This window comes from Cryptomeria japonica, chromosome 2 (genome assembly GCF_030272615.1).
Source record: "Cryptomeria japonica chromosome 2, Sugi_1.0, whole genome shotgun sequence".
NCBI classification, from domain to species: domain Eukaryota; kingdom Viridiplantae; phylum Streptophyta; class Pinopsida; order Cupressales; family Cupressaceae; genus Cryptomeria; species Cryptomeria japonica.
Window position 1 is genome coordinate 398,129,011 of NC_081406.1, and position 16,021 is coordinate 398,145,031.

Here is a 16,021-nt window from a genome sequence, read left to right on the forward strand (position 1 = left end):
TAAATAGTAATAAATAATGAAACATTTAGATTTTATATATTAGACTACAAATTTTCACAAATTATCATAGAAGGTTGTCTTGTTGTCTTTCATCCTATGCACACCTTTGGCCAACTTGACCTAGGAGAAAATATCTCTCTATACCTCTCACCCCTCTCTATTTACTTAGATATAACTCATTCTCCCCCCATCCTTCTATCTCCCTTTAAATCTATCTCTCTCCCATTCCCTTACTCTACTTCTATCTATATCTCTCTTCTCTGTCTTCCTTCTCTACCTATCTCAGTCATTTTCTTATCCCATCTAGATCCTTCCCAAGTTATATCTATCTCTACACATATCCCTCCCTCTGTCCCTATCTCTCCCTCTTGCACTCTATCCCTATAAATACATATTTCTATATCTCTATAGTAATGTCTCTTATCCCTATTTATCTCCCTCCCTCTCCCTTCCTCTACCTATGCCTAAATTTATTACTTGTTGATCACCTCCTTTCTCTCTCACTCTTGCCCCCTCTATCTCTATCTCCCTATAGATCTATCTTCATATCTATTTATATCATATTATCTCCGAGTATCTCTTATTCACTCCATATATTCCTTTATTTTTTCCTACTCTCTCTATCTCTTTCTATCTATATCTATCTCTACTTCCATCTCCCTATCTCTATCTCTTCCCTTATCCATCTATCTTTCTATATCTCCCTCTATCAACAGATCTCTTCCTCTAAAAATGATTAATATATCTCTCCCCATCTTACTCTCTATCTCTCAACATATCTCTCCCTTTATGTAACTATAACTCTCTATTTATCCCCTCTATATATATCCATGGATCTTTCCATCCATTCTTCTCTATATCCCCCTTTATCTCTCTCTCTCTCTCTCTCTCTATTGAACGCTCTCTATTTATCTCTTTATCACTCTATAACACTATCTATGTTTCTCTATCTATTCATCTTCCTCTTCCTTATCTCTTTATCTCTTCCTATTTGTATCTCCCTCTATATCCCCCTCTCTATCACTACCTCCCTATCTCTCTATATATTTATCTTTGCCTTTACCTCTGTCTATCTCTATATCTATTTGTCCCCCTCTCCATCTATCTTCATTTTTATCTCTATCTTTCTCTCTCTTTTTCTATCTTTATAAGAAACATCTCCCTCTTTCTATCCATATTTGTCTTTTTGTATTTGTCCCTCTCTTCCTAGACCTTGATATATATATATCTACAATTTTGTCTCTATCTATTTTCTAGGTATTTCCATCTCTCAATATTTATTCTTCTATCTACCACTCTCTTTATCTCTATCTCCTTATCTCTCCATCTATCTTTAATCTTATATTTGTGTTGTAAATGTGAAGTTGATGATGTATCAATATGGTTGCCATTGATGTCAATGTATTGATTTTGTGTTTCAGTGATTGGTTTTTGTTCCGCATTTCTGATATGTTGTAGTTGTAATCATGAGGTTTTGGTATGTTGTTGAAAGATTATTTGAGATGTCATGCTTATGATTTGGTGCTTTGAAAGTTTTTCTTTGGAACTAAGTTCAATGATGATGATGTTTGAAAGTGTTTGCAGTGTTTGACATTTCTCTACATTTCTGTTTCTGATGATGAGATTTTGGATTTATGCTATTCATGTATTTATCTTTGTTATCCTGATTTGGGATGTGATGATTGTTAAGATAATCAATGAATAACTAAGAGGGGGGGGGGAATACAACCTTAAAAAAATCAAGTACTGGTAAAGCACAAACAAATGCCAGTAGAAACAAATACCGGTAAACAATACAACTTAACAATTAACTAGATAATCAATACAAAACAACCATACCACATAATACCATGAATTGTACATGGAAACCCCAGAAAGGGAAAAAACATGGTGGGAAGCCTACCCACAGTCAGATGATACTTTTACAGAAAGTATGTGTTACAATGAGGGGCCTGCACTTGCAGGAAGGCACACTGCCTAGAGCATATTGCTCATTACAAATAGAGTCTCACTGACTACAGAGAGGATAAAACCTTCTCCAGATAAATGGACAACAACTCAATAGAGTGAACTCCTGGAAATATCATCTAATATGCCTGATTATAGTCCCGGTTAAGCTCAATGTTGGAGGACTAAATCCTCTTCTGAAACAAATCTGATCACCAATGATCGATCAACTCCTCTTCCTGAATGATATTACAATATTCACACATTACATTCCTTGACCATGACCTTTTCAATTAACCATGATACTTTAGAAAGAGTTTCTACCTCTTATTTATACAAAACCTAAGGCCTAAACCAATTAGGTCAGCCACCTAAAGATATTACAATAAAATCATTACATAATTTCTTATTACAATGATATGCCATGTTAGATTAAGACCAAAAAAAATAACAAATCCATTAAACATCTCGAATCATCCAAGTAACGTGTAGAGTACAACTAGCATGAGATACCGATCCATAACCTAGATAGGTACCAGACCTATTCTGGGTCCACCATGCCAAAGAAATCACTTCAAGCAATTGAAGCATGATCAATGAACATCTTCAACATCATGAAATCCTCAAAGAGGCTATACCAACACCAATTCTGCATCCTGTCATGATTCATCAATCAAAGCTTTACCGATAAAGCCTTAAACTAGTGTTGGTAAGGGTTTACCAGAGTGTATGATAACATCCAATTACCAAGCCAATACCAAATAATCAAAACATTCTCATGGAGCATATAACTCATGAAATCCAATATACTTTACTTATCCAAACATGTCGGAAGTGTCCAACAGATAATCTCTTTTGCCAGTAACACTAGATCTTATACTGGTAACCTATCTACCGGTAACCATTCATATCAACCAATGTAATTTTGTCTGTCGGTAATAGCTAGTGTTGACATCAATGACAAAACATCAATGCCACATATAATCAATTCATCCATAATGCCAATAATCTTTCCCTTTGGCATTGATGGCAACACTAGATGTGAAAAACATCTAAGTACCAAGAAATGCCAAACAAGTCTCCCCTGTGGAAGACAACCAACAATCAATAGCTCTCCCCCTATGAATGATATCTCTATAAGGTTCATAATGATTTTTCACATTACTATCACTCCCCCTTTGACATCAATGCCAGAAACTTGACAAAAATATCAAAGAAATGATATAAACCTCTGAATTTCAAAGCTGACTACTCCCCCTGAGTAGTAGCACTACTCATCAGTGCCAGAATAAATAATGTTTCTGATAATACATGCCAAACTAATGACAAAATTCATCAATCAAGTCTCTTCCAGAGGGGCAGAAACCCCTAGCCTTTCTCTCAAGTATTCAAATGATTCCTTAGACAACGGTTTAGTGAATATGTTTGCAATCTGTTCTTTAGTGTTCACATAAACCAATTTGACTTCCTTTGCTTCTACCTTGTCCTTTAGAAAGTTATACTTTATTGAAATATGTTTAGTCTTAGAGTGAAATGCCGAGATCTTGGACATGTCAATCGCTACAGAGTTATCATAGTAGATAACTATCGGTTCACTACAATTTACCCTAATATCCTTCAACATTTGCTTCATCCACAAGACTTGAGTGCAATTAGTTGCTGCTACAACATACTTAGCTTCTGCGTAGATAAATAAATGCATGACTATTTTTTGCTTATCCATGAAACCAATTTATTTCCAAGAAAGAAATCTCCACCAGAAGTGCTTTTCCTGTAATTAGTATCACCTGCCCAATCCGAGTCAGTATATGCACATAAAGTGAAATCATCATTTCTAGAATACCATAAACCATATTCCGTTGTTCCTTGCGAATACCGGAATATCCTCTTTACTGCACATTCATGATTTTCCTTAGGATTACTTTGATATCTTGAAACAATACTTACTGTATTCATAATATCAGGTCTTGTCTGAGTTAGTTATAACAAACCACCAATCATAGATTTATACCTTATTGGATTTACCGGTGAAGAAGTATTCTTGATAGATAATCTCTCACTTGTAGCCATAGGAGTACTTACTAGTTTAGAGTTTTCCATACCAAACTTTTTCAACAATTCCCCCAGATACTTAGTTTGACAGATACAAATGCCTTTGTCAATTTGAGTAATTTGTAAACCTAAGAAAAATTTCATCTCACCAATCATGGACATTTAAAATTCATTTTTCATGTTGTTGGCAAATTCCATGCACAGTTTATATTCTCCTCCATAAATGATATCATCAACAAAAACTTCAATAATCAAAATATCATAATCAGTGATCTTATAATATAGGTTACTATCAACACTGCCTTTAGTAAAACCAAGCTTCAAAAGATATTTATCCAACCTTTCATACCAAGCTCCAGGAGCTTGTTTCAAACCATATAAAGCTTTCTTTAATCTGCAAACCATGTCTTTGTCATTTGTCAGTGTAAATCCATCAAGTTGCTCAATGTAAACTTCTTCAAGCTCACCATTCAAAAATGCACATTTGACATCCATTTGATAAATCTTATAGTTCTTATAAGCTACATAGGCAAGAAATAGTCTAACAGATTCAATTTAGCTACAGGTGCAAATGTTTCACCATAATCAATTCCTTCCATTTGAGAATATCCTTTACAAACCAATATAGCCTTGTTCCTTATAACTTGACCATACTCATTTAGTTTATTTCTACAAACCCATTTAGTTCCAAATACATTCTTATTTTTAGGCCGAGAAACTAAAGACCAAGTTTCATTCTTCTCCATTTGATCTAATTCATCTTCCATAGCCTTTAACCAATGTTTATCCTTACAAGATTTAATAACAGTTTTTAGTTCAACTTGAGAAATAAGACATACCTCTTCATTTACCAATTTTCTTCTTGTCATTACTCCCTTGTTCCTATCTCCAATGATTTAATCTTCATAATGATTTAATCTTACATACCTTTGAGTCTTTTGAACTTAAGTTTCACCACTCTGATCATTAGTCACAATTGATTTTCTAGACTGTGCTGGTGTAATTGTTTCAGCTTCATATACTGGTTGAGGCATTGCTGGTTTAGTGATGATCATTTCCACTGCCAGTTCCCTGTCATATGATATAAAATAATTTCTGTATTGTTCATCCACTTTCACATTAGCACTTTCCACAATTTTCTACAATCTTTTGTTATAACATCTATATGCTTTGCTCTGAATTGAATAACCAAGAAATATCCCTTCATCACATCTAGGATCAAACTTTCCAATTGAATCATCTCTTTTGATATAGCATTTACTTCCAAAAATTCTGAAATACTTAATAGTAGGTGTATGTCCAAACCATAGTTCATAAGGGGTCTTACCCATTTCACCTTTGATGTGAACTCTGTTGAATGTGTAGACTGTTGTACTCACTACTTCTCTCCAGTAGATATGAGGCAATTTGGTTTCCATCATCATAGATCTAGCTGTATCCAAAATGGTTCTGTTATTTCTTTCAACTACTCCATTTTGCCGAGGAGTCCTAGGTGCAGATAGCTGTCTCTTGATTCCATTTGTCTCACAATAACTATTAAATTTATGAGAAGTGAACTCACTGCCATGATCTAATCTTAGACATTTTATTTTCAATCCAGTTTCTGTTTCAACCTTTGCTTTAAAGATCTTGAATTTCTCAAAAGCTTCAGACTTCTCCCTTAGAAAAGTCACCCACATCATTGTGGAATAGTCATCAATAATCAACATGAAATACCTATCACCTTGAAAGCTTCTAGTCCTTGCTGGACCACATAAGTCAGTAGGAATCAAATTAAGTACATCATTATATTTATCATGTATGCTTTTAAAAGAACTTCTGACTTGCTTACCCAATTGACATTCCTTACATACCAGATTATGAGGCTTCATAATCTTAGGTATATCTCTGACTACCTTAGTTGAATTGATCTTAACAATACAATCAAAATTAACATGACACAACCTCTTATGCCATAGCCAACTCTCATCAATATGAGCAATCAAACATGTCTTGTTACCAGTGTTTAAGTGAAAGATGTTACTTCCTTTCTGAATACTCGTTGCAATTTCTAAACCAGTCTTGTTAATGATTTTGCATTTTCTATCTTTAAACTAAAGTTAAAAACCCTTATCAACTAATTGACCAACACTCAAAATATTATGCCTTAAACTTTCTACATAATAGAAATTATTAGTGTTATGCTTGCCATCCAAAGAAATAATACCTCTACCTTTGATCATACGTGCCCTTGCTTCTCCAAATATGACTTGACCACCATTCTATTCTTGCAGTGACAGATATTTCCTTTTATCTCAAGTCATATGATGTGAGCATCCACTATCAATTACCCATTCATCCCTATCTTCAACTTTTTCTGCTAGGGCCTTCTCTTCATTTTTGATAGCTGGTTCAGGTTCATCTTCCTTTAAAGCATAAAAAACCCATTCCTTTACATTTCCAGGTCCACTAGCTGAGTCTTCTATCGGTTCATCTCTAGAGTCATCAGTTACTCCTTCCTCATCTACTATGTAGAAATGTTTGTTTTCTTGAATCTATATTTGTTTGGGTTAGGCTTAAAAGTTTCCTTAACTCTTTCCTCAAACCTTGCATTCCTTTCAGGGCATCTAGATGCAAAATTACCAATCTTATTACATGAAAAACATTTAAAAGGTTATTTTCCTTCATACTTACTTCCAATTGGACCTTTATGTACTCTTCTAGCAAATAAGGCTTCAATTTGCTCAAGCTCTTCATCTGATTTCCTCATGTCTTCCAATTCTTTTGCATATAAGGCTCTTCAATCACTCTTACTGGTAGATGTTGATGATGATGCATGAAAAGAAGGTTCAAACATTACAACTCTAGAAGATCCAAATTCTTCAAGCTCAAAAGCAGATAATTTCCCAATCAGAATGTCTTTGTTGACTGAAGTGTTTGCCATTGTTCTTAACTCATTAATTGTAGTTGCCTTCATCTTGTAAGCTAGTGGAAGGGCTCTCAAGATTTTGGAAACTATTTTATATTCACTTAGAAATCTTCCACAACATTGAATTCCAATAATAATCTCATTTACTCTTTCCATAAACTCAACAATTCTTTCATTTTCTTCCATTTTCAAGTTTTCATAGCTTACTCGGTAATCATCAAGTTTATTAATTTTGACAGTAGGGTCACCTTCATTTAGAGTTTTCAATTTTTTCCATATAACCTTAGCCGATGATTTGTCAGTCAATCCCATGATCTACTAATCAGTAAGTGCACACAAGAGGGCTTCTCTAGCTCTTCAATCATTTTCAATATTCTTGTCTAGGTGTGCAGGAGCAGGATTGTCGGATGCCAGATGATAAGTTGTGTATCTTTTCTCAGTGATCTCCCAAATATCCTTGACAAGACATCTAAGATGAGTCTCCATTTGAATTTTCCATATCCCATAATTCATTTCATCAAGCTTAGGGATTTCTCTTTTGAAAATAGCTTCCGATGGATTAGAAGTGTTAGCTGCCATAGGATCTACCTCAAGCGGTTAAGCTTCTGCAAAAGAGGACCAAAGCTCTGATACAAATTTTTAGGACAACTGATGAGAGGGGGCAGGGTGAATCCATTGTTAACAGATTATAACTTTTAATCCATAATACAACCTTAAACAAATCAAGTATCGGTAAAGCACAAATAGATGCCGGTAGAAATAGATACTAGTAAACAATACAACTCAACAATTAACCAGATAATCAATGCAAAGAAACCATACCACATAACACCATGATTTGTACATGGAAAAAATGGAAAGGTAAAAACCATGATGGGAAGCCTACCCACAGTTAGATGATACTTCTGTAGAAAGTATGTGTTACAATGAGGGGCCTGCACTTGCAGGAAGGCACACTGCCTAGAGCACACTGCTCATTACAAATAAATTCTCAATGACTATAGAGAGGCTAAAACCTTCTCAAGATAAATGGACAACAATCCAATAGAGTGAACTACTGGAAATAGCATCTACTATGCCTGATTACAGTCCCAGTTAAGCTCAATATCGGAGGACTAAATCCTCTTCTGAAACCAATCCGATCACCAATGATTGATCAACTCCTCTGCCTGAATGATATTACAATATTCACACATTACATTCCTTGACCATGACCTTTACAATTAACCATGATACTTTACAAAGAGTTTCTACCTCTTATTTATACAAATCCTAAGGCCTAAACCAATTAGGCTGGCCACCTAAAGATATTACAATAAAATCATTACATAATTCCTTATTACAATGATATGCCATGTTGGCTTAAGACCAATAAAAAAAAAAATCCATAAAACATCTCAAATCATCCAAGTAACATGTAGAGTACACGCTAGCATGATACTGGTCCATATCCTAGATAGGTACCAAACATATTCTAGGTCCACCATGCCAAAGCAATGTCTTCAAGCAATTGAAGCATGATCAACGAACATCTTCAGCATTCTAAAATCATCGAAGAAGCTGTACCAGCACCAATTGTGCATCTTGTCATGATTGTTCAATGAAAGCTCTCTTGGTAAAGCCTTAAACTAGTGCCGGTAAGGGTTTACCAGAGTGTATGATAACATCCAATTACCAAGCCAATACCAATTGACCAAAACATGTTCATGGAGCATATAACTCATGAAATCTAGTATACTTTACTGATCCAAACATGCCGGAAGTGTCCAATAGATAATCTCTTCTGCCAGTAACACTAGATCTTATATCGGTAACCTGTCTGTCGGTAACCATCCATATCAGCCAGTGCAAGTTTGTCTGCCAGTAACAACTAGTGTTGACATCAATGACAAAAAATAAATGTCACATATAATCAATTCATCCATAATGCCAACAGTGATGTGCTCCAGAGTTGTGGTTGTTGATTTGTATATTTTGGGTCTGGTTGACCTTGAATGTTTCTGTTTTTGCTGCAATGATTGTGGCGTATGGATAACGTGTTATTTTGATCTATGTAGTGCATTGTGGTGTGGTCAGCTTCTCATTCCTTTCCAATGCAGTAATGTTTCATGTAGACCTATTTCAAATTGCGTTCCAATAATTTCCTTGGCCGACTTGAGAGATTCTTATTTCAAGAGATCAGTATAAATAAGGATGATCATAATGAAGAACACATAGAAGCAAGTGGATTGAAAAAGGATCCATTTTCTGTTGGTGTGAATTTGTGTGAGGTTATATGAAGTTGTGGTTAAGCAGTGTGGTTGTGTGTCATTGTCGTTTGGTACAGGAGGTGCAGTGAGACAAAGGTTTCTTTTGGCATTGCAACATTGTGGTAGTTATGCTTGAGTGGTGGATTCTATCTTTTTATTTCTTCTTCTTCTAGGAAATGAGCCCTTATTTTTCTTGTGATTTTAGCCGAGAAGTGAGCCCACTTGCAGTGATCATTATAGTAGTAAGACACCCTTTGTAAAAATCACCTTAACTAGTGTCACCCTAACAGGTGTTTCATAATTGAGAATTAGCATTCTCTGTGGTTTTCCCCTTCTTGGGTTTTCCACATAAAGTTTGGTGTTTCATCTGTGCACTCTTTCATGTTTATATATATTTATGGTTAAGTAATCGAAAGTTTGTTTACTGAATCTATTTATGTGGGATAAGTAAAATATTTTAATTAATAATTGATTCACCCCCCCTTAGTTGTATGGGATATTCAACAATTTGCCCTTATCTTTATCTTTATATATCTCTATCTCTCCCTCTATATATTTATCTCTTCTACCTATATTTATCCTTCTCCCCTCTCTTTATTTATCTCTTTCTTCTCCTCTCTATCTCCATCCCTCTCTATCTCTATTTTCATGTATATATCTTTCTCCCTATTGGTAACATAAAGCTTGATTATCTTTCTAATTTATATGTTTATGTGTTAGGTATATTTGGATCTTATTTATTGATTATCTATGTTGGGTATCTTTCCCCTTTGAATTCTATTGCTAGGGAGAGAGGGAAAAATAGGCAGTGTGTGTGTATGTGTAAGAGGGGTATATGGAGATATAGATATAGAGGGTAAGAGATACAAATAGAGGAAGAGAGATAAATAAATATATGAGAAGTAAATAAATGTAAAAAGAGGGAATGATGGGGAGAGGATATGGATGGAGAGATAGAGATAGGGAGGGAGAAATAGGGAATTTGTGTGTATGAGTGAGAGATATATGGAGTTAGAGATAGAGATGGATAAATATATAGATAATAAAAGGGAGAGGGAGGGATATAACTAGAGATACAAGTGGAGAGATATAGAAATAAAGAGTAATAGGGAAGAGAGAGAGAGAGAGAGATAGGGTTAGAAAGAGGGAGATATATCTATAGATGGATATAAAGTAGAAAATATAGAGGGGGAAGAGAAAGAGATAGATAGGCAGAGAGAGGGAGATAGAGAGGGAGAAGGAGAGGGGGAGAGAGAGAGACAAAGAGATAAATATATAAAGAGGGATAAAAAGTGAGGGAGAGAGGAAAACTAAATAAAAAATATGCGTGTTTTCATATTGAAAAAGTAAAAATATCAATGATGTATAGAATGTTAAAATAAAACCCTAATGTGGTTGCCAAGGATGGGTAGGGTAAGTAAAAGGAATTTAACAATTAGGATAATAGAAAAATATGTAACAATATGGAATCAATGAGGAACTTGTCATGTAAAGAGTTTCAAATATAAAATTGAGATGCAAATATCATGAAAGTATAGTCCTAAGAAACCCTAATGTGAATAAGAAACCATAGAAGAAGGTTACATAGGATTCATTTGGTTAACTAAAATACAAATATATCTAAACATATAGACACATATATAGTAAAGGAGGGTGGTAGGGAGAGATATAGAGCTAGGAAGGGAGGGAGAGGTAGGTAGAGAATGCGTGAGAGGGGAAAAGGAGATATATAGAGAGATATGTAGAGGGATTGGGGAGAGAGAGAGAGCCGAGATTAAGAGTAGGGAGGGAAGGGGGAGGGACAAAGAGTTAGTGAGAGAGATTTATAATGAAGGACAAGGAGAAAGGGAAGGAGGGAGGGACTTGGATAGGTAGAGAGACAAGTCTAAATATTATGGGAGGGAGTGATGAAGAGGTAGAAATATAAGTGTAGATATTGAGAGAGAGAGGAGGGATTGAGGGAGAGAGAGGTAGATATATATGTATAAAGAGGCCAAAAAGAGAGGTAGGGAGAAAGGGAGAGGTGGAGCGATAGGTTCAGATCTTAGGAGAGAGAGGAACAAAGTGAGATATGACATTTTATAAAAAAATATTACTCTCCTTATTAAAATTCCTAATTTTTTTATTATTGATTGCCCATTTAATGATTTAAGTAGCTTGAGATGATTATTACAAAAAAAACATGAAAAAGGGACTTCATATGCAAAAGTTGTGAGAATTTGATGTCTCAAAAATGAAGGATGAATTTAAATTAATTTAATTATTTTTTATACATAATATAGAAAAAATACCTATTTGATTGTGGAGAGATCCAAATCACTTATCCACTACCTGAAAAAAATAAAAAAAATGATTAAAAAGTTATGCCCATTTTACTAAAATGTGTTTTGTAGGCTTTTCAAAATGGATATCTGTTTTTTAAACATAAAAAAAAAACTTGAGGGATCAGATATCCATTTTTCAAATTTAAAAAATGGATATCCGTTTCTGATGGATATTTGTCTTTTACATTTAAAAAATGGATATCTGTTACTAAAAGATATCCATTTTTTTGACATAATTTTTTTCCCTCCATTTTTGCCTATCGAATATTCCAAACAACTGAAAGGGGGGGGGGGGTTGAATTAGTTGTATTATTTAAATATATTACTTTTCCTACATAAACAAATCCATCTTGACTTAAAACACATATTACTTAACCATAAAAAAATATGAGCATGGAAGAGCACAGACATGAAACATAGATATGACGTGAAAAACCCAAGAAGGAAATTACTGCGAAAAATGTTAGTTCTCAATATGAAAACACCTATTAGGATGACACCAATTAAGGTGATTTTTACAAAGATGGTTCACTGCCAAAATCCTCATTGTAGGTGAGCTCACTTCTTGGCTAAATCTACCAGAACAAGGAGGGCTCACTATCGGGCTAAATATGCCAAAAAAGGAGGGCTCACTACCTGGAAGAAGAAATAAAGAATCAACTTCTAAGGGACAACTGCTACACTACTACAATGCGGAAAGAAACCTTAGGTTCACTACCACTAGTACCAAACAACGTCAGCAAATAACCATACTGATCAACCACTTTTCATCACCAAAGATAGATCCTCCTTTTACAATCTACTTCTTTCTATGAATCCTTCTTATAATATTTCATTACAATTATTCTATATATTGATCTCTAGATTAGATTTTCCATGTCAGCCAAGGAGATAAAAAAATATATTTTAAAATAGGTCTTCACTAAGAATTCTTGCAGTGGAAAGGAATGAGAAATGGACCACACCACAAAGCAACAACACGTTATCCAAACACCACAATCACGAGACCAAAAGATAGAGCATCTGGGGTTAGCCGGATTAGGAAAGAACATGACCAAAAACAAAATTCTAGAGCACATCAACATGTGCTAAACTAGAATAACAAAGATAGATGCATGAAAAGCATAAATCAAGAAACACAATAAATAAAAAATGTAGAACAATGTGGAGCTTTGCAAACTCTGCCATACAATCATTATTATTACTGCATAGACTTCCAAAGCACAACTTGTGGACCACCAAAATACGAGAGTGGAATCTAAAGGCAATATCCCACAACATCACATCATGAAAATGTCTGCAATTAGTCAGAACATTTGGGAGCGAAACTAAACATTGAAACAAAATTAATATGTTCACATTAATGACAACCATACTTAAATATCAATCGACTTCACATTTGCAATCTCCCCCTTTTTTATTGATGGCAACATTTATCAATGACAAACAATTTCTCCAACAACTTGCTCAGAAGAACTATCCAAAACCTCTCCCCCTTTGACATCAAAGACAAAGGTGAACAACAATTCAACTCAAAAATTACACTGCTCCCCCTAAGAGGAAGCCCCAAACATTAGACCATACTAAAATATGCATGAAATATCCTAGACTAATGCATTGCCAAATGAACTTAGTTTAAATTAGGAAGGGGTATGACGCCCAACATTTGCTGGAGATAATCAAAAGTATCTTTGCACAATGCCTTTGTAAAGATATCTACAACTTTCTCTTTGGTAGGTACATATTCAAGTTTTACATCACTATCCAAAACTTTTTCTCTCAAGAAATGATATCTAATAGAAATATGCTTTTTTCTAGAATGCAATATCGGGTTTTTAGAGATATTGATTGCACTTGTATTATCACACATGATTGAGATAGGTTCATCAAACAATACACCAATATCATTCAATGTTTATTAATCCAAAGTACTCACATACAACATGAGGCAACTTTAATATACTCAGCTTTTGCGGTTGATAAAGATACCAAATCCTGCTTCTTACTTAACTTTTCCTTTTCAGGAGCCAAGGAAAAATGCTCCACCACTTTTACTTTTCCTGTAATCAACACTTCCTACCCAATTTACATTAGTATAATATTTCAAAGTAAAGTATGATCCTATAGGATACCACAATCCAAAATATTTTGCTCCTTTCAAGTATTTGAATATCCTCTTTACTGCAACAACATGTGACTCTTTCGGTCCTTGCTAAAATATGGCTGCAAGAAAAATAACATACATGATATCTGGTGTTGTAGTAGTTAGGTATAACAATCCTCCAATCATTGATTGGTATTTTCTTGCATCAGTCTTAGAAGATTTATCATCATTAGTCAACTTTCATCTAGTAGTCATAGGAGTACATACCAGTTTGGAATTTTCCAATCCAAACTTCTTCAATAGCTCTCTATTAAACTTTGACTGAGAAATGAAAATTCTTTAACTATTCTGATTCACTTATAATCTAAGAAAGAAATTTAACCCATCAATCATAGAGATTTCAATTCCTTTTACATCTCACTCGCAAATTTTTTGAACATATCATCATTGCCTCCAAAAATTATATCATCCATATATACAACAACAATTAAGATCTTACTTGATTCAACTTTGAAGTAAAGATTGCTATCAGTAGACCCTTTTTGATAACCTTGATTCAGTAGATACTTATGTAACCTTCCATACCAAGCTCTAGGAGCTTGCTTCATTCCATACATTGCCTTTGTCAATCTACAAACAACATCTAGATCATCCGACAACTTGAATCCTTTTGGTTGTTCAGTGTAGACTTATTTGAATTCTCCATTTAGAAATGTTGACTTTGCATCCATTTGATAGAATTTTAAATCCTTATGTGCTGCCAAAGCCAAAACATCCTAATAGCCTCTATTCTAGCAACAGGAGCATAAGTCTCTTCAAAATCAATACCTTCAACCTGTGTGTAACCTTTACATATCAATCTTAATTTGTTTCTTACAACCTAAACATCTTCATCCAACTTATTTTGGAACACCCACTTTGTTCCAATAACATTCTTATTTGTCGATCTAGGTACCAGTTCCCAAGTCTGATTTTTCTCAATTTGATCCATCTCTTCCTTCATCACTTTCATTTAATTTTGATCTTTGTAGGCTTCTTCAACTATCTTAGGTTTGGACTTAGAGAGTACACATAAAAGAACTTGGTCTTCACCATCTTTTCTTCTTGTAATGACTCCTTGTTGGATTTCGATTGCCATTAATGTCAACATTCAGTGTACAAAGATGCAGTGATGATTAGTACCATTGACAACAAGTGAAACTTGATAGAGAATATGCAAAGTGACAACTTCACACCCACTGGTCAAAGATGCAAAGGCATGCAAATATGTTTGATGTAAATAGTTGCAGTACTGGTGAATATGTAGGAGGATGAGTGCCCTAGAGGAAGATGAAGATGCAACAATGTAAAATATCCCAAATTAAAGTTCAGATTGGCTGGGTTGGTTCTATATGAGACTAACAAAGTGAGCAGATTTCATTGTGTATATGTGCAGGTTGAACAAGCATGGAGTCAGCAAAGGAATCTTGTGAAAGTCCATAGAAAAGACAAAGATGGCAATTGGAAGTTGTTTTGGTCGTACAATTGGATAGAGAAGAAATAGGTCGTAAAGTTCTATAGGCATTGAGAAAATAGGTCTGACTTAAACAAAGTGCAGTTGCAAAAATGTATAACACATCGTGTTCGCACACAGTTACAAGAACTGTTAGTTGCCACACTGTGTTAGTCACACAAGGGGATACATAAGGAAAGAATGAAGTGTGTTATTGGGATGTGTAATTGGACAAATAAGACACAGGTCATAGTGTCGTGAGAGCATTGGGAAGATTGGTCTAATTCAGAAAAAGTATGGTTGTAGTTATACTAACATGTCGTGTTAGTCGCACACTATTGCAACAATATGCACATAATACACTGTGTTATTGCTATTTCTATCTTGTGGTCAACACTCTGCATTGACCAAAGGTTGCTGCGAAATAGCAACATGAGACAAGAGATGCACATAACACATTTGGTTATTGCCATTACTACTTCACTGGGCAATACTTCATGCAGACCAAGGCAACCACAAAATAGTGAAAGTATATAACACGCAAGTTTGGGTTTATTGCTGGTTCGCAGATAATTCTTTGCATTGACTAAGGGGGCCATGGAACAATGAGAAGTATATAACACGTAGGTTTATGATTTTTTCCATTTTGTAGGTCAACTTTTTTGCTTTGACAAAGGGCTCTGAGAAACTGCAAAAAGCACATAATGCACGTGTTATTGACTGCCCAACCTTTTCTCCATTTTGCAAGTCAACTTTTTTTCTCTGACCAAGGGCTCTGAGAAACTATGAAAAGTGCATAATGCACACGTTATTGGTTGCCTAACCTTTTCTCCATTTTGTGCTCAACACATTTTCTTGACAATGACCTTTTGTAAAACCGCGAAATGTCATGGTGACTATGGAGGTTAAGAAGTTGGGCCCACAAGGAAGTATTTTCACCATTTT